General features: G+C 50.5%; 1 protein-coding gene across 1 annotated transcript in view; it reads right to left on the bottom strand.

The window, feature by feature from the left end:
* NHEJ1 (non-homologous end joining factor 1) overlaps positions 1-23691 on the bottom strand; it is a 124960-nt gene that overhangs the window by 76418 nt on the left and 24851 nt on the right. The gene's annotated exons all lie outside the window — the stretch shown is intronic.

Below are 23691 nucleotides of genomic sequence, written 5' to 3'. Positions count from 1 at the left end.
CTGGGCTAGCAGGGGGCTGCGGGTCGGGACTGAGGAATGATGATGATGCTATGTGAGGCTCAGGGCAGAACAGAATGAGATGCTCAAAAGATTGTGCCCACTGTTCATATAGGTTTGTTTGTTGCCAAAGATGGGTTCTCCTTCGGTGCCTGGGAACGCAGGCAATCGGTGCCCTGACATGCCTGTGACGGAGTGCTAGCTGCAGCACCCTGATTACTCAGATGACTACGTAACAGAAAAGATTACAAGCCCAACTGGACTCAACTCACCTGGTAAGGTGGGGATTGTTGACATTTGTGGGGGCAAGGTTGGGCTTAATTAGCTCAATAAGATGAGACAGAGAATTGACAGGAACGAGAGAGCAGGGCATGGAAAAGACACGGTCTACATGTGCACTGTGAATGAGAACCCCTGCAAACGGGCCATTACAACTACACACCCAAACACTCCACGGTGACTACAATGTGCTTCGTCTCCCAGCCACACAGCAATATCACACAGTACAAGACCTCAAGGCTTGGAGAACCCATACCTACCTTCAAACTGCAGATTTCTTCAGCTACCCGGCAAAGCTCCCCAAGGGGCGGGGGGAGATAGGACGAGAGCGCTCCCGAGTTATTACAGACCAGAATATAAACAGAACAAATAAATATAGAGCTGCTTTATTACAAGGCTGGCCTGCTCTGGTGGTTGGCTGATTACAGGGCAGGCCTCTCCAGTGCTGCACAAGCCCAGACCTCAATAAAGGCCAGATTGGAGCTGCCTTTTGCTTATTTACAACTTCAGCGTGCGCCTTTGCTCTGGCGCGCAGCCCCAGCGCAGCACTTGCCAGCGCCGGCTTGGGGGGGGAAGGGAGAGGGCAGCAGGAGAAAATCAAATCTTAAACAAATAGTGACTAAGCGATGAGCAGGGGCAGGCAGGATCTTCGGCCTCACAGACAAGCACTAAAAATACAGTTTATTTTCCTAAGGAACCAGCAGCTCCCCAAACCAGAGATTACAAAAAAAAAAGCCATAAAAAAATTATAGATCTATGGGGGGAGGGGATAAGGGAATCCAGGAACACGGAAAGAAAAACACCTCAATGAGTAAGATACACACATGACGTACAGAAATACAGAGAGACAGAAATACGCAAACCCTCCTGCACACACATACACACCCGCATGCGTGCACACACACGCATGCAGGCCCTGGTTCAGTGACTCACCGTGGTATCACCTTCAGTGCTCACTCGGTGGAGGGAAGGATCCGCTCCATGGAAAGAGATGAAGGACACAGCAATCCTTCTCTCTCCTCTTCCCCTGGACCAGGGGGAATTATGTAATTAACCTCCACACACACTCCTCTTTCCAATGCTTGGGCTGAAAGGGCACCTTGTCTCGTGGCCTTTCCATCTGGGCTCCAAAGCCACCACTGAGGCCTCAGGGGTGCGGGCTGCTGTCTGAAGGGCTCCCGCAACCATCTCTGTACCAAGTCACTGGCAGCACGGCACTAGCCACTCCTGCCGCGCAGTGGGTTAAGGAGATCTGGGCGGGAGACAGCCATACAAGGACCATCTAGGCCTGTAGCTGAGCAGTGACTGGTGCTTTGGCCTGGGAGCAGAGGTGAAAGTAAGCCGGTACGCCCCGGTACGGCTTCCCCAGGCGGCAATTTAAAGGGCCTGGGACTCCCAGCAGCGGCTGGAGCCCCAGGCCCTTTAAATTGCCGCCAGAGCCCCGCTGCCGGAGCTCTGGAGTAGCAGCAGCGGGGCTCCGGGGGTTATTTAAAGGGCCCGGGGCTCCTGCTGCCTCTAGGGCCCCGGCCCTTTAAATAGCCGCCGGAGCCCTGCTGCCGGAGCCCTGGGGTAGCAGCGGCAGTCGGGGGCTCCAGCAGCAGTTTAAAGGGCCCGGGGCGGTAGCGGCGGCCGAGCCCTGGGCCCTTTAAACTGCTGCCGGAGCCCCCGGCTGCCGCTGCTACTCCGGCGGGGGAGGGCACTTACCGGTACAGGGCAGGCCAGGGCTGGTTCTGACCCCCCCATCCCTGCCCTTCTGCCCGAGGCCCCGCCCCTTCCGGGGGCCAGAGCCGGCCCCAACCCAGCCCTGTACCAGTAAGTCCCTATTTCTACTTTCACCCCTGCCTGGGAGCATGCGCACTGGGCATGCCCGCAATTGATCAAGGAGAAATGGATACTGAAACACTCGTGTCTCTTATTGCCATTCAATGCTAACGACGCTGATTTATTCTTGTGTCCCCTGCCTTGCAGTGGGGACTGTGGGCGCTCAGGTAAACGGGCAGATAGGTTGTCTAGGTCTAGGGTCACTGCAGCTCATGCAGCTGCCTATGTGAGCAGCCCTCAGCCTCCCTGCACTGCTAACCCCTCACAGGGTTCTTTCAGCTGAGTTGGCTTCACCCCCCGGAAAGCCGCAGGGAGCACCCATGGAGACGCAGCAAGTCAAGGTGGGACCAGTGTTTTCCCCAGGAATTGAAATTGGGGGGGTGGTCAAATGTACAGGGGGGGTCAGGGCTGATGAGGGGTGAGACCATAAGGGTGAAGGGGGGCTGTATGGCACCATAGTAAAAACTGAAAAATGTTTCATGACTATTTTTATTAGATTTAACTCATGTTTTAAAATCATCACACAAATTAAAGTTGGCTAACCAAGCCTTCTATGAAGCACTACATCTACATCCTTGTTATAATTTTGCACAACTCTGTTAATGAACTTCTTGAATGCAATGCATTCATCTTTGGTGGCTTCCCGTATGTCCGGTACTTCCATTCCTTCAATTAATATGCTCATTAGTTCAGTCACATGATCAGGCAGAAGGCGACTTCTTTCAGAACACAAAATTCTATTCAATGATGAAAAAGAACGCTCAGTGTTAGCTGTTGTGACTGGGAGTAGCAAGAGATGAATTCCTACTTCTCTCATCCCAGGAAACATAGCGTAAAGATTGGGTCGAGCCACTAGTGATGATAAAAAAGAAATTATAGTCAAATCTTCATTCATTTCTCATATGATATTCCACTCTGTGTTCAAATTCTCTATTCTGTCCTGAGCACATGGCAGCCCCATTGCTGATAGTGGCTCACTCCACTCAACTGTCAGTGTTTTATAGGATAGGGATCTGTAAAAGCTACGCAGAGGTTGAGTAGAATCTAGAAGTCGCTGTTGTCGATTTTTAAGAATTAAGTCTGTGTACTTTTTTAGTTGTCTTAACAAACACTTCTTGTCCTGTTCAGTTAAGGATTCAATATAAATGCCTTCATTAGTCAACTTCTTGACTGAAGTCTTTGCTTCTTTCAGTACTTTTTCAATGGATAACTCTCTGATTGATCCAAATGTAGCTTCTATTGCTGGACAAAGATCTACTACTGTTGTAGCAGATGCCTGGATGGCATTGTTTAATGACCCAAGTGGTTTCAACAGTAGACTTACAAGAGAGAGAATGGCAATAGTCTTCTCTGAACGTAGTAGCAAAAGTAATCCACCAGCCTCACTACTTAGATCCATCCCATATTGGTAGATACTTTCCAAATCCAGTAATAAGGGCTGGAGTAATTTTAAGACAACAGCCAAGGATCGCTCATGAGAAAGCCAGAGGGTTTTTCCAGGTTGGACTAATTTGAACTTCAGTCCCAGTGTATCTTCTATATTTTCCAAGATAGTCAGTCTTTTTGGACTCTTGCTGAAAAAAGAATATAATGAAGACATTAAATGTATAGCTTTTTTAATGTCTTTTGAAGAGTCTGCAGCTCGTACTAGTGCTAGTTGGAGTAGATGGCCTCTGCAGTGCGTATAGGAGAGATTAGGGTTACACTTTTCTCTGAGCAAAGCTTGTACTCCACCATGTCTTCCAGAGAAGTTTGCAGCTCCATCAAATGCACAAGCAGCCATCTGTTTGGGGTCCAACTGACAAGCATTTAACTCTTCTAAGATGTGGATTGTCACAGCTGCAGCTGGTGGGTCTTCTATAACTTGAACATCTAGAAATGCATCTACTGGCCTACCCCTGACATCAAGATAACGTACACAATGACTTAATACTTGATGCCCATTTGCATCGGTGCATTCATGTATGCACATTTTTTGAATGTGGTGAGAGAGTTCTTCAGTTTTTCAACTGTTGAGTCTCAACTGTTGCACCACATGCTTCTAGCCAGTCAGTTGAGTTTCTTGCAGAAAGGTAGTGAGCATTTGCTGGTCTTGTTTGGAACCAGGGTTCAACTTCAGGATGAACAAGTGACAATGCACTTAACATTGGCCTCCAGTTTGTAGTGTGTGGTATCTCTTGCTTAAATAGAAAGTATGTTGCCACACCCATGTTTGTTCCCATGAACTGTGTTGTGTCTCCAGCATTCTTAACAGCCTCATTAACACTCACCGATGTTGTCCTTGGTCAGTGGAGACTCAGAGTTCAGAGGTGCTTTCACATGAGTTCACCTCCCAGGTGGGGGGCAAGAAGGCATCTTGCTCGTTCCTCCAACTGTTCACTCTGGCCACTGTTGTTCATTGTGCCACTGTTCACTCCATCAATCTGTTGCCAATGGCCCAGCGCCGTCACCTGCCACTGTGACCTCTGCAAGTTGGTCTCTTGAGGTTCCACCCCGCTCTCAGTGATTTCAGCTGAGCTCTCAGTGGGGGAACCTCGCTGCTAGTGCAGACTAGGCCATCTCTTCCACAGAAACACTGTTCCACAGCAGATCTAAGCACTTAGACCTGATTATCGGTGATTTCAGCTGTAGTGGTCACTTAACAAAACAAAAGACTATCTATGGAGCCTAATCAGCTCTGTCTTTAAACAGTGGAGAGAGGCAGGTCAAATAGTACTTGCGGCTCAGGCAGACCATCAAGCAAAATACCTGTCCCCACCCTCTCTCATGATGCCCTCAATCAGCACAGGCTAAGTACAGTTCTATTGCCCTTTACTCGTACAATAAGAACAACACTACTTCATTACCACCACCACCCCTTCACTCTATGCATCTGAAGAAGTGAGGTTTTTACCCACGAAAGCTTATGCCCAAATAAATCTGTTAGTCTTTAAGGTGCCACCAGACTCCTTGTTGTTCTTCAAGTGATTTGTAACCCAACCCCAGCCAAAATCTATCACTTGGCAACACAGCTCTGTTTGCTGGATACCTAGGTAGATTACGTGTGAATGTAAATACAATCTGGTCCTGAAGCCTTTCCCCCCAACCCCCAGCTCATCACTAGCTATCAGGGAAAGCTCATTTAGACTTTGCTTACAAATCATAATTTGAAATTATTAGGTTGGCCAACATCACCAAAATGAATGCACTGACATTGTCATAAAAAACAACAGCTGTATAAGGAAGCTAGTCTATGTTCATACTTTTCAAATCTATTATACTTTTTCAGATACACATATTTTATCATACCCTGTATGTGCTTTTAAAGTGTGTATTAATGTTTCAATTTCAATTCAAATTTCCAAACAATCACTAAATTGGCAACACTGCATGTAACTAGTTCACAAAATGGGGCGGGGGGGTGTTGGGAAAATTCAGGGGGAGTGTACACCCCCCCAGAGGGGGTGTAGGGAAATCCCTGTGTGGGACTGCTTGGCTGTGTCTCTCTCAAGCATGACAGGAACACAGAAGCTTTAAGTCAGTGCCACCAGCCTGACCTGCCTGGAGAGGCCATGCAGCCTGGGGGAGGAGGGGCAATGCCTGAGCCCCGTCCCTGTACCAGTGCCAGTGCAGGGATCCTGACGGGGAGTATGCACCCAAGGAACTCCTCCCCATGTTTGCACACAGCTGCCGGAGCGAGGGAGGCACAGAACTCCCACCCCACTCACAGGGGTCCCAAAGCAGGGCTGTGCCCAACACACGACGGGGCAAGCTGGGGGCAAACTTTAAATGACCCTTTTGAAATAAAAGGTTCATGCCAGCGATGTATAGGTGCCTCACCTCACTTCACCAGGGGCTTGTGTGCCAGGGCTCCAAGCTACCTGCCCCCTCCCAAAGAGGTAGCAGGCACATGCCTCTGAACAATACCTGCCCTCACACTGGCCCTTGCGAGGGGCTGGCTGCAGCCCCACACACTCCCCAAAGCTGCGCCCTTTTCCATTAATAATGTTTGTGGCTGACAGAAGGAACTGATGGCACAGGCTGCAGGGAGGGCTGAGCAAGTGTCTCCCCTACAGCTCTGCACTTCATCTGCACCATCCAACACTGGACGCCCCCCATCCCCTGCACAGCTCTGCAATGCTCCTCAATCCTGACCCGCAGCCCCCCCACTATTCCTGCCCTTGGCTTCCCATCCCTGCACAGCGCTGCCGGTGCCCCTCAATCCTGACCTACAGGCCCCTACTATTCCTGCCCTGCATGTTTTCAGAGCAGAGACTGCAACATCTGCTAACCTGGGTGCTTATTTTGCAATACACACAGATGCGTACTAGGACCCTGAGACCCTCCCCAGCTCACCTCTCCTACAAACTGAGCAAATAAATGAACTTCTATCGTCAGAAGAGAAAGGCTACCACACTGAGCCCCATCCTCTTCTCCCTGCATCCAGGGGATGGAAAGAAGGATGCTCCAGTGATGCGGGAGACCCGGGTTCAGTTCCTGGCTCCAACACAGCCTCCTGTTTGAGCCTGGGTAAGTCACGCACAGGGGCGTGTGAGGAGAGATATGGTCACGGCTGTGAGGCAGCCACAGAAGTACCACAGACAGTGTGCCCCAGCCTGCTGCATGGCGCTGCTGCCCCTCCTTGCACAGCGACCCTCACCCTGCCTGGGGATCCTAGGGTCTCAATTAGCTGGTTCCACTCAAGAAAGAGACTGTGGAGTCATCCTGGATAGTTCTGTGAAAACATCTGCTCAGTGTGCAGCAGGACTCAAAAAAGTTAACAGCATGTTCAGAACCATCAGGAAAGAGTTATATAAGAAGACAAAAAATATCCTAATGCCACTATATAAATCCATAGTACAACCACATCTTGAATACTGCCTGCAGTTCTGGTTGCCCCATCTCAAAAAAGTTATATTAGAATTGGAAAACGTACAGAGAAGGGCAACACACGTGATTAAGGGTATGGAACAGCTTCCATATGAGGAGAGATTAAAAAGACTGGGACTGTTCATCTTAGAAAAGAGACGACTAAGGGGGGATATGATAGAGGCCTATAAAACCAGGAATGGTGTGGAGAGAGTGAATTGGGAAGTGTTATTTACCCCTTCACATAACACAAGAACCAAGGGTCACCCAGTGAAATTAACAGGCAGCAGGTTTAAAACAAACATAAGGAAGTACTTTCACACAACGCCCAGTCAGCCTGTGGAACTCCTTGCCAGGGGATGTTGTAAAGGCGAAAACTATAACTGGGCTCAAAAAAGAACTAGATAAGTTCCTGGAGCATAGGTCCATCAATGGCTATTAGCCAAGACAGTCATGAGATGTAATCCCATGCTTTGAGAGTCCCTAAACTTCCAACTGCCAGAAGCTGGGACTGGAGGACAGGGGATGGATTACTCAATAATTGCCCTGTTCTGTTCATTCCCTCTGAAGCATCTGGCATCAGCCATTGTCAGAAGACAGGGCAGTGAGCTAGATGGACCATTAGTCTGACCTAGTATGGCTGTTTTTATGTCCCCCACCACACACACAGACTCCATTCCCTCCTGCTCTTTTAAAGTTCCTTGGGGCAGGGCTCATGTCTTGTCTGCACTGGGAGGTGGCCAGCACAGTTGTAGAGACTGCTAGATCACACACTAGTGACTGAGCCCACTTGGTGAGATAAAGCCTCCAGGCAGCCCCCCACCTCTAATGGCCCCACTGGGGGAGAAGGGGAATGGGCCCTGGCCCAACTGCACCACATGCCACGTACAGTCAGGTTCCTCCACTGGAGGATGCCCAGGCTCTGATGCACCAGCTGATTTTCCTAGGCCATCTTTCTAACCACAACTGAATGGCACATCCAGGCCAAGAAATGCCCATTAATTCTGCGCTGGGCTACGGCCGGGAGTGCTGATCGCTCCCATGGCGTCTGCCCAGTGCAGGGGATTTTATCTGTTTAGAGGTGACTATCCTACAGCAGCTTCAATAGCTGAATACATGGCAAGCTCCCTGAATGGCTGTTGGTGAGGTCAGAGTCCACCTGATTGGTTAGCCAACCTGTCATGCCAAAGGCCAGCCATCCAATGAGCACAACAGGTCTCAAGAGCTTGTCTACACAGGAGATTTTCTCACTTGCACCACTCTCCTTTCCCCAGCACAGCTCCCTGTGGAGACACTCTCATCCCACAATACGAGTGCCTTTTCTTGGCTTAGCTTAAACTGCTTCCAGAGGGAGTGTCACCTCCCCGAAGGTACTCCAGGATAACGATAGCGGTTTAAATTCCACACCTCCTACGGTATCACTTCCTGTGTAGACAAGCCACAAATGCTATTTTGGACCAGCAAAGAGCCCCTCCAGACAGTGCGTTTCAGAGCTGCCATTGCCTTTCTAGGAGGAGCAGGGAGTCACTCATGGACCATACAGCAACACAGCCACACACAGACAGTGCCGCCAGCCGGGTCTCAACACAAAGGAAACGGATGAGGCTAGTGAATAGAATTTGGTACAGAATGGTCAGGAAATGAATCCAGTGCAGAGAGCACTACCTGTCCCCATTCCAGCATCCCCTATCTGATGGCAGAGAGTGAGATGCAGAGATGGCTGCTCCGGTTGGAACACAGGTAATTTCAAAGGCCTTGTAATTTCATTTTTTAAACACACATTTTACTTGGTACTGCACAACATTCTGATTAAAAAACTAGAACGATACAAAATTAACATAGCGCACATTTAACAGATTAAAAACTGGCTAACTGATAGGTCTCAAAATGTAATTGTATGTGTGGAATAGTCATTGAGCGGGTATTTTTCCAGAGGGGTCACACAGGGATCAGCTCTTGGCCCTACACCATTTAACACCTTTTATCCATGACCTGGAAGAAAACACAAAATCATCACTGAAAAAGTTTGCAAATGACACGAAAATTGAGGAAGTGATAAATAATGAAGTGACAGGTCACTGATTCAGAGCAATCTGGATTGGTTGGTAAATTGAGTGCAAGCAAACAATGTGTGTTTCAATATGGCGAAATGTAAAGGTGTACCATCTAGGAACACAGAATGCAGGCCATGTTTGCAGCATGGGGGACTCTATCCTTGGAAGCAGTGTCTGAAAATGATTTGGGTGTCTTGGTGGATAATCAGCTGAACGTGACACTGTGGCCAAAAGGGCTAATGTGATCCTGGGATGCATCAACAGGGGAATCTCGAGGAGGAGCAGAGAGGTTACTTTACTTCTGTATTTGGCACTGGTGTGACGCTGCTGGACTCATGTGTCCAGTTCTGGTGCCCACAGTTCAAGAAGGTTGTTGATAAATTGGAGAGGGGGCAGAGAAGAGCCACAAGAATGATTAGAGGATTTGAAAACCTGCCTTATAGCATTAGACAAAAGTACCTTCTGTTTATCTTAACAAAAAGAAGATTATGGGGTGACTGGATCACAGTCTGTAAGTACCTTCCTGGGGAACAAATATTGGATAATGGACTCTTCAGTCTAGCAGAGGAAGAAGGTCTAACACGATCCAATGGCTGGAAGATGTAGCTAGACAAATTCAGAAATAAGGTGTAAATTTTTAACAGTGAGAGTGATTAACCATTGGAACAACTTATCAAGGGCCACGGTGGATTCTCCATCACTGACCATTTTTAAACCAAGATTGGATGTTCTTCTAAAAGCTCTGCTCTAGGAATGATGGGTGGGGCTGTTCCCTGGTCTGTGCTATACAGGAGGTCAGACTAGATGCTCACAATGGGCCCTTCTGGTATTGGAATCGATGAATCTATTACATTTACCCCCAAATTCTAACCTATGCTTTCCATCGGCCACTTGGACCAGGGTGGTACAGTGTATGATGGGACCTGTAGTTCCCATAGGCCATGCATCTGCGTTACAGATGAGGGCAGCGGCTATGTTCTCTCTTTTGAAGCTTAGACCTTGGGGTAGGGTTGCCAATTTTGGTTGGACGTATTCCTGGAGGTTCCATTACACGACATAATCTTTAATTGAAGATTAATCTTTAATTCCTGGTGAGTCCAGGCCAATCCTGGAAGGTTGGGTTCCCTGCTGCACTTCACTGGAGCCCAGTGCAGCACCACCACTGTAATCTCACCTCAAAAGGGACCACAGATTCTCCCATGCCTTCCCCGCAACACCCACTGCCCCTCCGCACACCGAGCGGAAAGTGAATCTCTGCAGAGGGTAACAATGCGGAAGCTGTTCACATCCCCTAGTGCAGGGCCTGGCGGGTGAGGAGAAGGGCAGCGCCTGGGTCGCTGGGTTATCGGATGGTAACAAGGCAGCACAGCCCGAGCACGCGACTTCCAGCAATGCAAGGCTGCTTCCTTTGTTTTGGGAAAACAAGAGCCGAACAAGACCTTTTCTGGCACATTCCTGCCGAGCCTGAAACTGTCCCCCAGTTGCACCAGCTCCAGCAGAAGTCATCCCCTCTGACCTTCCCCACAAGACGGGGCAGCGCAAAGCAACAGGGGAGGGGCACCAGGACCAGCTTTCACCCTTGTTTGCTTTTCCCATTTCCACCACTTCCCCACCTGCAAGAGGCTCTCCAGATGCCCAGGTTCTGGGGCTCCAGCCGGGCACTCTGCAGAACAAGATGAACTAGCCACCAGCTGTACATTATTTAAGAGGGTCCAGCTCCTCCAGCCAGACATCCCCCATGGCCTGACACTGCCTCCCCCACAGCCCCATCGGCCCATATGGGAAGGCGCCTGGCCAATACACAGGGTTAAAGAATAAAACTCTCTTCCCATCTCAAAGCACCTACAGGGGCAAGATGGGGGGAAAGGGGCATCCTGCACACAAAGGGAAATGGGGGACTCAGGGCTCCCCACGACCAGCCCCCTGATAGGGTTAAATGTCAATGTAAGAGTGAGAGGGGTCAGGGAAGCAACTGTGGGAAATCCCTCAGGGACTTGGGCCAGCACTCCTCTCCGAGACTCTCTGGGGACCATCCCCACCTAGGCCTGGCTTCACTTTGCCTTCAGCACCCTGCAGAAACAGTGCACAGTACGCTGAGCCCTGGCCAAAGCTCTCCAGCGACAGCTTGGGAAGGAAAGGGATTCCCAGTAGCCTGGGTGTTATCCAGGAAACATCTCACAGCAAGGGAGCACTAGGGGCATCAACAGAGCAGCACCCTCTGCCCTGTCCTGCCCTGCCAGCATGATTCAGAGCTGTGGGCTCCAGTGCTAACTTGGCCACATTGCCCAGGGGAGTGTTCGGGGGCAGGCTCCAGCTCCTGGGGAGGCATCTCTGGCAATCAGCAGGCCTGGGAAAGGGCAAGCCCCAGGAAGTCTCGCTGCCATGCACAGGGTTTCCCTGATCACACCAGCTTTGGGCTGGGGGTGGATTAGCTGGACAAAGCCTGGAGGGTTGCACTGGGGCCAGAATCATCTTTAGGATCCCCCCATCCCCTTGATCAAGGAAGTGAAGTGAGTTGTTGGCTGGCTGGGCTCAGTCTGCCCCAGCCCATCACCACACTGGTACCCAAGGCTCCTCAGAGACCCTGCTAAGGCAGTGGCTTTGATGTGGGGGGAAGGGCCTTCCCCAGGCAGCTCATGTGCTGGAGGAGGAGGCGGCGGAGGAGGAAACATAATAAGAAAAAATAAAATTTATAAGCGAGGCAGTAATTACAGCATGGCTACAAGAGGCTGCTTCCTCAGGGCCATCATTATGTGGCTAAATTTAACGCCTGCGCGGCTGCTCTGCGGGGGGAGCACTGCGTCCCAGGGCACTAAGCATCCACACAGACGCCGGCTCCTGCTACCTTCCCTGCGTGCCGGCCACGGCAGAACAGCTGAACGGCAGCCAAGAAAGCCATAAAGCAGGTCAGAAGTTTTTTTAATCGTCTATTTACCAAGATGCTGTTTTTACTGCCGAGGTTTCTCTCGTTTTATCTCTGGCTTTTTTCCCCTCGCTCCTGAACAGACTGGGCTGTATTTTCTGCTTTGGGTTCCTTGCTCATTCGCTCGCTCTAAATACTATTTTCAGAACTCTAATTTTATATGGTATGTCCCTTTTTTTTTTTTTTTTTTTTTTTGGTAAATATTTGCCATGACTAAGCCAGAACACATCCAGTTTAAAAGTCTCTCATCCCACAAAACATCAGCCCTTTAATGACATGAATCTCATTAGCTCTCCCATGAAAAGAGGTATAGAAAGGAAGCATCGCTCAGCCGCTCTGAACTCTTACATCTAGACAGACATATATTTAGCCGTGTGTACTGTACAGTCACAGAAAGGGACAGGCTGGGCACACGCATGCCGACAGAATAACGGCCATTTCATTCAGCCAAAGGGGTTGAGAGCAGGGGCCCCTGGGACAGATTCTGCGGTGAGTGGGTTCTGGGATATCCGTCTGTCTGGGATGGGGTTTGGAAGGACTCCGGCCCCAGCGGAGGCTGAGCTGGTCCCAGTGAGACCAGGCACAGAGGATCCTCAGATTCGGCAGTTGGATCGTTAGAGATTCCCTTCCAGCTAGGAGGGTCAGAGGCTAGCAGCAAGGGAGCACCTGAAAGGCCATTTATCCTGGGCCATGGGAGAGCAGGATGATCAGCATTAAACCAGAGCACAATCCTTTATTCAGGGACTTCTAACCCCTATGCCCAGTCACCTACTTGCCAAGAGCCCCTAAATATTTGGGGTTTTCCAGCCATTAAATTAACCAGCCTCCCCTTAAAGTATAATACATTCTGTGTATTTCTCTAGCACTTGCACCCCAAAGTGCTTAACTAATTGCAAAGGAATTGATTCACCGACCACTGCAGTGCAGCGGCCTCTGGGGCAGAATATGGTAGCTGTTGAACAATGAATAGCAATTGAGGATAGGAAGTGAAGGAGACTAGCCTATCCAATGGAAATGGCAAGGGGGATTTAGTCTATGTGAACCTAAACTGCTATTTGATCACAACACCGAGGTTAATGCCTCGGCAACTACAAAGATTGCCAGTGAGCATCTGATGACCAGAAAAGGGCCAGACCTCAGCTGTAAATTTCATCCAAGAGTCAGCCCCTACAGCAGCACAGCACCCCCTAGCACCACACTGGGGCACAGAAGTTCCCCCCTGCGGAGTCACCCACACTGCTCCCTGCAGTCCTTTGGAGGCCTTCCATTCCAGTACTGCCCTAGGCCCAGCCCTGCTTACCTGGAGAGCTGGGCCAGGATCCAAGAAGAAGGTAGCATGGCTACAGTTTAATCCCAAAGGAGCTGACAGAGGGGAGCAGGGCTCCCACCACCAGCCAGAACACCAAGTGCTGGGTCCAAGGTCCCCTCTCTAGAGGCCAATGGGAGCGTTCTTCTCATCGAAAGTGGAGGGGCAGGTTCACGCTGAACGTTCAAAGTGCTGGCCTCCTCCGGGTGGGAGGCCTGTATCGCCAGTATGTCAGACCCCTGCTCCCCTACTGGCTGGGAGCCACCTGCTCAGCTCCAACACTCCTGAGCTCAGCAGGACCAACAAAATCCAAACTGGCTTTAGCTTTAGTCTCTTGGCATGAGGAGATGCTGAAACATCCAGAGAGCCACAATGGAGAGGGCAGGGGGTGTGGCACACAGCCCCTCCCCATGGCCCTGACGCACAGAGGGCTTGACCAGCTCAGCGAACGGGGTGGGGGGAACGACGACACGACCTCAAACCAGCAAACACTTGCAGCACTCTGGGTGTGCCAGGAGACTTCTCCCAGGTCTCTGCCCCACCAGCAAATGGTGCCTTTGGGAGGGAGCTTGGCCCCCTGAGTGTGGAGGGGCAACCACCTCTCAATCTCTGAAACAGGGCAGCGCGGAGGACGCAGGAGGAACCCAGGGCTCCTGCGGCTCTGCCCTGAGCTACAGCCGTCACTAATGGCACCAAGGGACCACAGTTCCTCAGGCAGCATAAGCAACATAACGCACAGCCAGAGCTGAGAGCTAGAGCCCCCTTTAGCCGGTCATCTCTCTAGGCCTGTATGGTTACCCTCCAGACAGGCTGTCCCCTTCTGCCTCACAACAGGACCCTCAGAGATGCCCACATTCGAGTCCTGATTGGAAACTGCAAGCATTGAGCCCCCACAGTGCAGCCAACAAGTCAGCCCTTAACATCTCCACCACCGCCTGCTCCTCAAGCACACCTCTCCTCAGCCAGAACTGGCCCTGCCAGCAGTGTCTGGTGCAACACCTCAGACCCTGGCCCTGCTCCGCGGAGGAGCCCCAGCAGCTCACCTGTACGGTACACACATGCACACACAGACAGGCACACATACACTGTGTATATCATATAGCTAGAGAAAAAAGTCAAAATGTTGCTTATCAGAGGATCTGAACCCAGGTGCCTGGCAGTGGGGGCCACAGCTGTTTCATTAGTGCCCCTGAAGCACATGTACATTACCGCTTTCCTATGAAAAATCTATATCACTTTGCCCATTTAAAATGATACTACAATGGGAATAAAAAATTTTCAAGCAAAACTGAAGTGAGGGTTCCCCAGCTCCCAGCAATGCAAGTCGGCTGGACTTAGCGAGAGGCAGAAGCATCAAGAGTGGAATGGCTGCTGAGACTGAACTCCCCTCTCTGCCCAAGAGGGGTCAGGAGTGAGGTGCACTGTGGGGAAGCTAGCACCGCCATTGCACAGCTCTGTGGCTATACAGGTGAGTTCACCACCGGGGTTTCCCAACCGGCACCTTCGCCCAGCACTAAAGACAATTAACCAAAAGAGAAATGATGAAAATCATCTCTGCTTGGTAGAGAGGTTCCGTTCAGCAGCTGCAGCCTTCCTCTGGGTGAGGGTCACACACACATTGTCTGAGCATTCACCCGTGATCCAGACACAGCAGGAAGAGAGACACTAAAGAAAAACAAGTCCAAAAAGTAGGACTGTCTCATTAGGGCAGAAGACTCTAAGAGGAGACATAACAGAGGGCTATAGAATAACAAATGTCATCAAGGCGGCCAGTCAAGCAACTAGTTATCCCATCCCATAACAGAAAAACAAGAAGACTTGCTATGAAATTAAAGAGACAATACATGTCCAATGTACAAAACAAAATAATGTTTGTATGCAACACTTAATTAACCTGTGGAATTCACTGCCACATGATACTGAAGCAAACTAAGCTAAGAAAGAGTCACAAACAGGTTAGAGGTTGGAGTGAAATTCACCACCGTGCAGAGGGGTTGGCATATGTTCAGACAGCCCTGCCCTCTGAGCCCAGGGTGACAGGGGCTGTAGAGAGATCAGACAGACTGCGCAGGCCCTCTGCACAAAGGTGGGGACAGAACAGGATCTCCAGTGACACCAGGTAAAATAACTTGACACAGGCCTCGGTCAGAGAGAAGTTAGGGATGGAGGAGAGATAATGGGTCTCTGCTAGTCCACGTCCCCACAGCCACTAGTGTTCTATGCAGCCTAGTTTTCAGTGTCTGCAGCAGTGGGGCTCCCCGCCCTCTCCTTGGGGAGGCAAATTCACACCTAAGCCATAGCACTGCCAGGGAGTTTTTTTCTGAGATTCAGTTTCAACTTTCCCTTCCTAAACATCACCCCTTTCCCCAGCCTCAGTTACACCCCTGTAAATAACTGCTCCCTCTCCTTGGGGTTCAAACCATTCAAACAGCTATCCACTTCTGTCCCCCTTAGTCTCCCTGAGCCAAGACAGACAGAGTTAGCTCTTTTATTCTTTTCTCCTAGTTCAGTTTCTGATCATTTCTGTGGCTCTTCTCAGAACCCCCTTTCAGTCTCTCAATGTCAACCTGGTAATGTGCGGTGCAAGTCTGGCCCACTGGCGTCAACGGATACTGGCTTCAACGGGGCCAAGATTTCACCCATGTTTTCTAAAACTCAGCACAATGTTCGGAGGGAGGAGAAAGTCTCTTCAGAGCCTACAGAAAAGGACTTTCCCCTCCCTATTCCAGGATGTGACTTCTGTGCATATGCAGCCCCAAAATTGCACTGGCATGTTCTACTGCCATAGAGTATCACTCCTGGTCCACTTGTGTCCACTCTCCCTTCTAAGCCTAGGTCAGCAATCTGACCCATGCGGGCACTGGCTTGCAGATTATTTTCCCCAGACAGATTAGCTGCACTGTTTCAGTGAGAACTGCATGGTATTTTTCACCCACGTTTCCAGTCCCCCTAGGTTACTCTGTTATTCCTCGGACCTCACTGGCAACACAACACTCCTGCCATCGTAGTTTCATTAGAGAATTTATTAACAAACTCTTTACTCCCTCCTTGAGATGCTTATTGAGCAAGCTGAATGGAAAACACGATGCAAACATAGCCCTAAATTTGCAGAGTTAAAATAAAGTCCAGAAATACAAGGGGAAGATTGCTTCCCCACGATGTCCATTTGAGCATGACTCTGTATTTTAGATAGGCTTGGAAGGATTCCATTTTTATCAGTAAATGTCAATTTTACTGGACACACACAAACCCATGAAAAAATATTTCCATCGAGAATAATCGAAATTTACAGATAGGCAAAGTCAGAAAATGCTGCTTGAGAAGTTATTAGAGTTTGATTTAAGGATAATTACGTCGTATATTTTGATATGTGACATGGACAATTTGTGTTTTAATAGTTAGAAAGCTTTAACTTTTTAGAATCTCTGTGTCTACTGTCATTATTACTGTTTGACCTACACGCTGAGAATCAGGGCTTAAATTCTCTTCGAATATTTCCCGGAGCCCCCCACAGCCCCCCCCAACATACTATAAAAACTGCACGGGGTTGAAAATATTTTGTGGAGCTTCCCTCCAGACAGCTCCAGCTGAATTTAAGCCCTGCCCATAATTTCCCGCAACCGTGAACATTTAAATTGATAAAAAGAAACATCAACATTATCTGTTCAATTGTAAAAAAAGAAGAATTGAATTCTGCCAAGCCTAATTTTAGCGAATACAGCTGGCTAGAGTGTAGTGCAGACAGGTCAGTGGTGCTGTGGGACCCTGCACTTCTGCCTTTCCTCAACAGTCTGACCTTCTTGGCACATTAACAGAGTTTTGGGGATTTAACTTCCCTCTTGTTTTTTTAAACTTCCACTAAACTGCTATAAAGATTTAATGTGGACTAATGGCTTAAACTGCTAAGCAATTCCAGTGATAAGCAGTACTTCCAACCCCATGCCAAATCAGGAGTCAGGCCCAACAAATCATGCAATTTGTTATAAATGTGGGGTCTTTTTCTTTGCCTTCTGGTTTCTGAGTCTTTAGGTTCCATTCAAGTCCTGTTTTCAAGCTTCCCTCCACAACCAGCAAGGCTACAAATTTTCATTTTAAAAAAAATGAAAGCTGAGTTTCTCCCATAATCACATGACTCCAGAAGCTGGGGCTTTAAGGAAAACATCAAATACCACAAGAACTGACACCACTGGCTAACTGAGCCCAAGCCTGAGCACATGTGGAGGGAAATCTCCATGTCCACCCCCCGCTTCAAACAAGCCTTCCCCTGCACATGCACAGCCGCCAACATTACTAACTCCATTACCAACCCACTGTGGTTTTCTCCCAAACTCAGCCAGGGACACACTCCTCAGTGAGGGCTGCTAAGAGGCCAAGTTTCCATGTTCAGCTGTCCTACATACATCAGTCTGAAATTCTGAACTCACTTGTCATGTTATATTTATGAGATTTTCAGGCTTCTCAGTCACAAGCTGGGAAATGGCCACGGGGTCCCATCCAGTCCATGCCCCTTAGGCAAGGCAGGCTTATTCTCCAGCCCCTCATCCAACCCAGGGTAAGTGCCCCAAGGCCTTCCACCACCTCCCTCACAGCCTGTCAGGACAGCTGGGCGACTGGCCCTGGCTTACGCAGGAGCAGTCTGTTAGAATGACTAGGTATCCAGGAGCATCCCCAACAAGGTAGAGACACTGAGCAGACTGAAGTGACTGCTTTCATTAGGAGCCTATATACCTGCCTTGGGGTCACCAATTAGACCCTTGCTTATGGGTTGGCTGGACCCTTCGGACTCGCAGGTAATTACCTCAAATGACTCATCAGGCGCAGAGTCAGAGCACTCAGACCACTGGGGCTCAGGGATGACTCAGCAGTTCAGAACACTCACCACACCACCATTAGGAATCTTTACCCGATATTCAATCTCATTTTTCCCTGTCCTGTTTTCATCTGACCTCTCCTTGTTACACTCCTTGAACAATCAACTGCTATAATCTGGGCACCCGCGGATCAATTCAGCAGAAACTCCCCACCTTCCAGGAAGTCCTGAACAATCCTGTGAATCATGGGTAACAGAAACCTTACTCAGAGGCACGCAGAGCAGGAAACTGACTAAAGGGACTAAGGGCCGGCCAGCACTGGGCGGAGAATTGGTGGGTACCACCGGAGCTACTAGTGCTTTATTATGGGGAAGGGTGGAGTGGTGGATCAGTGGGAGCAGAGTATTGTGCAATACACAGCCACAGCAGAGTCCGTCTGTCGGGGAGCAGCCTTGGGAGACAAAGGGGTGTTCTCAGCCCTCTGAGAGAAGGAAACGGGAGACTATCAACCACATGTATTTATGTATTTTAATAATTCCCTGGTTTCCAATGGAAAGCCACGTGGCCCTTTGATAATGAGGTATTGCACTCACTGAAGCCCCCATATGTATTTGTATGAATGCATGTAAGCAGTAAAATGTATAAATAGCTCATATACACATGTCTCTCTATAAGTTGTCTATATATTTGTGTGTATGTGTGTACACACACACATATACAGATTTATTTGTGTTTTTAGAGTGGTTCAGGATACATTCCAAGACAAAATTCCAGCCAGCATTGGAGCCAAGAACATCACTCAGCCAGGCATAATCTGCCCTCTCTGCCTAAGCATACACTAAATACAGAAAGGGAGAGGTATAAATAGACAGAGAAATACATGAATGGCCCTGTTTCCTTACACAGATAAATACATACACAGCGTGGAGCGGGCAACCACAGGAAGGCTAAGAGAACTGCTCAGGGGCCACTAGACCGGATTCGATTCAGAGGCTCAGATTATATCTAATACCGCACCCCACTAGGGCACAAAACATCGATGGTGGTGTCACTTCCTGCACAGATGTGCCCAGCTGCTCTGGACAATGCTCTCCACCTCTCGGCACTGCCTGGCACACCAGTCAGCTCAGAGCAGTGTGGGATTTGGGAAGCGGCTCCACTAGCATAGAGAAAAGAAGCTGTGTACTGAAAGAAGAGTGGAATACAACTGGTGGGGGATGAGCAGGAAGGGAGGAGAGGAGCTAGCAAAGGAAAGGGCCTTGCTCACCAGCAGGGACACTTCAGGGAACACCCTGATTATTATTTTATAGAACCAAAAAGGGTGCTGGGCACTGAACAGAAGATATGGTCCCTGCCCCAAAGAGCTTGCAATCTCAATTTGAGACACGACACAGCAAGTGAAACCGTGGGGACAGGATGAGTGGGACAAGGAGGGTGACAGCGAGGCAGACAGCTCAGCCACGTGCACAGCACTGCTGCTCTCTCCAGCCTGTCTGATTTGTAAGGCAGTCCTTAGCACGGCCATACTAGTACAACTCACTGACTCAGCAAGCCAGGCGAGGCAGTTACAGCAGGTGGGGTTGGACAACAAGACCAAGAATTTCAGAGCTGATGTGATGGGAAAGGGCGAGCCAGTGGAGAGATTCAGAGTGGGACAACATGACAGGGTCATTTACACTGTGTAGGGCTGCTGCAAGCACTTGGTAAAATACACAGTGCCCGAATCAGGGGGTTATGCAGCACCACTGCTCAGGCCTTGGTGACTGGAAGGTAGGTCCCCACTATTTCTGGGACCCTTTGGGTTCCATGTCTTTTGATGGGTCACCTCGTCTGCCACACTTCCCCCAGGGATTGGTTTTGTTAGCAATGTTTACACCAGAATCCTGGCAAAGCCCAAAGTGGAAAATTGCATTCTGCTCACTTTGCATTGCCCCTGCAATTTCAGCTGGATAGGAGAGTCCCCTTCTCCCTAAAGAGCCAGGAAGCACAGCTGTGTGGCTGTTTAACAGCTGCTGCACTCCGTCCCAGCACTGGCTGCATGTCAGTGGCGGGGAAGTGATTCCAAAGCTTAGGCATGTGAGACAGCATTAAGCCTAAACTGTCTCTGACGGAGGGCATCTTGTGTGGCTGCAGACTCAGGCAGACAGGCCAGCAGGAAACAGCAATGCTGTGACGGCTCCACAACAAGAAACCGAAACTGTTACTGCAGCTATGTCTACACTACAGACATCACAGCTGTACCGCTGCAGCTGTGTTGCTGTAAGGTCTCTATGCCAATGGGAGTGAGCTCTCCTGCAGGCATCCATAAACCACCCCCAACGAGCAGCTGTAGATATGTCGGCGGGAGAGCGTCTCCTGCTGACGTAGCGTTGTCCACACGGTGCTTTTGTCGGTGAAACGTATGTCGGTCAGGCATGTGTTTTTTTCACACCCCTGACCAACAAAAGTACTAGTGTAGACATAGCCTAAGTGAAAGGTTCAATTCTAGCAAGCAGAGCAATAAAGAGAGGAGTCCGTGGGGCCGAAGAGATGCTTGGGAGAGAACAAGGACTAACCCCAGTGTTTTCACCCATTCCTGGAGCACCTGTCACCATGACAGTCCCAAACATTAAAAGCAAAACCCAAAAGCAATATGCTTCACCCACCATCTCATTCCTTAACATTAAAATCTCCCTGCTCCCCCAAGCGCTGCCCAGCACCTACTGCCGCTCCCCTCCAGACTGCAGTTTAAATAACCTTCTCCAAACCTGCTTAGTTTCTGTGCCAGCAGCCGGGTCCTCTCTGCTTTGAGCAGGGGGTTGGACTAGATGACCTCCTGAAGTCTCTTCCAACCCTTATCGTCTGTGATTCTATGGTTAAAGCAGAGCCTTTCCTATCCATACAGAATGACCCTTCTGCAAGGCGTTCCCCAGGACCCAGGAAATTCCATCCCTCCCCTCTTTGCACCATCTGCTCCAGCACGCAGAGACCCTGGGCTTCCCCTGCCTAGCTGCCCCATGCACAGAACCAGAAGCAATTCAAAGAAACTCCCACAGGGCCCTGGACCCACACCTTCCTCCTCATAACAATATTCTTACTTGGCAATTTACAAAGTGGTCGGTATCACTGACCCATTCTACAGAGCACAGAGAGGGGAAGGGACTTGCCCAAGGCACCCAGGGGTGGAACAGGAACAGACCACAGCTCTTCTGGGTCCCTGTCCAGGGCTCTCTCCACTAGGACACACTGCCTCTCCTGGCATCCAGGATCTCTCTCCTACCAATACATACCACAGCCACAGCTCTTCTACACACACACAAAGCGTCTGAGGGGCTGTTTTCACCCTGCCCTTCCCACCCATGCAGGACAGTGGGCCGGGCCGGGCCTGCTCCACTACAGTCTCCTTTGGCAAAGTTATGAAAGAAAGTGCAGCCGATGGATCACATGGTCCCTCTAGTGAAACCCCGCAAGGGCGCTGCCACTGGGCTCAATTCACTCCTTCACACATCATTATCCAACCAGTCCCCACAGGGAAGAGGGACAGCCCTAGCCTTAAACCAGACTAGGCAGAGGCTAGGGGTGTACAATAGGCTTAACCTTGCATATGCCTTGGGGGCGAGCTGGATGGGCCAGGATGAATTTCCCAGCTCTAGTGTTCTGAATTAGTGTCCCGGTCCACCCCTGGGGCAGTGAGAGGACTCAGTGGGGCAGTGAGGCCTGGCTGCTTTGCCCTGTACTGTGCCCTCCCCATTACTGCTCCCGGCTGTTCGAGCTGCAGGTCTGTCAATCACACACCCAGCAACACTGAGCCTAGCTAGCGCCTCATCACAGCACCACCCCAAGGACCCAGCAGTGCCCTTCTGGGCTCCAGACAAGCTGCAGGAGACTGAGGGAGGCACAGCCAGAGTTTGGGGACAAAAGGGGGGAATGAAGGAGATCTGGGAGGAATCTCCCCTCCCAAAGTCTTCCAGTCCCACAGCATTCTGGAGGGGGACGGGGGCTCTGAGCAGGGCTTTCCCCCGTCAGTGCTCCCGTTTGAGTTCAGACCTGGCACTGGCTCAAACCACTGCTCGCTGACACGAGATCAATCACTCCATGAGCTGCTCCTCTGCAGCTATGCATGCCCCGTGCCCGTGCACATGCCTGGCCCTCCCCTCACCAGCCTGGCCCCCTTCTCCCAGCCTGCACTTGCCCTCACTCTTCTTGTTCTTTATTTATTACGCTTCATACAACAAAGCACCTTGATGACCAGCCCAGGGGGTGGTGTGGGGAATAGTTACAGAGGAGGGGCCCTGCACATGCTGGAACTGCTCTGGATTTCAGACCATATAAGAACCTGAGTCCACAGCTACCTGTGCTCATTTTCCCCAGGAGTCGGGTGCCAGCCCCGATGTTCTGGCCATGCTCCATTCTGCCTCCCTATACCACCACCCCTTCAGTTTCAACTAGATACAGAACTCTCCTTCACCTCATTGCCAAACAGGCTGCACCGCACAGTCAAGTGGCTGTTCATCAGCTGCCACGTCTGTCGTGCCCCAGAGAGGGCTTTTCTCAGTGCTAAGAGAAGCAATTTCTACACTGTGTATGGTCCAATCCTTCAATCTTTACTCAAAGCTCCTGCTGAAGTCAACAGAACCTGAGTCGGGGTGGCAGGGTCAAGCCCACAGTGCATAAGCTGGTCTGGGAGGGAAGGTGCCGAAGCAGAGGTGGGTGCGTGCTGGGGCAAAGCAGGGCTCATGACGTGTGCTGTGGGGTCTGGCTGGCTCACCTTACCACATGCCCCAGGACACGTGCTGTGCAACCTACGCGACGAGAGATTCCAATGCTGTGGAACAGTCGCTGCCACAGTCACCGGGGGTTAAGCCTCAGGCCCCCCACCCCGCCCAGGAGGGAACATGCTAGTGAAACATCCCTCCAGCCAGCCCACTCACCGCGGTGACTCAAGTGTCCCAAGCACAGCCCTTGGGGCAGGGAGGGGGAGGGGACACACGGCTTGCTGGAATCACAACCATTAGGCCTGCAGCCAGTCTGGTCCCAGCCCTGTTCCTGGGGGCTTGTTCCCTGCCCATGGTCTGGGCTCTATTTCGGGCAGCCTGCTGCCCTGGGGCTGCTGTGCCGAGTCTGGTTTTAGCAGCATGCAGCTCCGCTGACTCACAGCTTGTGTAAACGGCCTGTGGTTCCCCTGCATCGGCTGGGAATGCAAGTGCCGGCCAAGTTCCCGCCTCACCTGATTATGCCTAAATAAATAAATAAATAAAGCCGCCCACCATCTGCCACATGCCTTAATGGCAAACAGACGGGGAGAGGCCAGAGCTCAGGCTCCGCAGCACAGGGGCCGGGATCACTCCCCAAACCCACTCTGGTGCTAGCTATGCAGCACAGTTAAAGAGGGCTGAGATTGCTCCTCGCCCCACACCCCACTACATGTGCCCTCCCAGAGACCCCCCATTAAAGCCTGCATGGAGCCTTGTGTGCTTTTGCACAGAACGTGCACCCACGTACGGACTCGCGCACACAGTCACGCACTGACATGCATCCTTGTGCAGGCCTCCATGCACTCTCAAGCAGACTCTCCCCTTTCACAGCCCCACGTGTGATCCCACACACGTGCCTTTGTGCTCATCCTTGCACTGGCAAGGCACACACTTACACCTCCCCACCTTCAATAAATCA

The sequence above is a fragment of the Terrapene carolina genome, unplaced genomic scaffold (assembly GCF_002925995.2).
Source record: "Terrapene carolina triunguis isolate 2854851 unplaced genomic scaffold, T_m_triunguis-2.0 Scaffold62, whole genome shotgun sequence".
Lineage (NCBI taxonomy): Eukaryota > Metazoa > Chordata > Testudines > Emydidae > Terrapene > Terrapene triunguis.
Note: the sequence above shows the minus strand (reverse complement) of the source record. Positions and strands in the feature narration are given on the sequence as shown.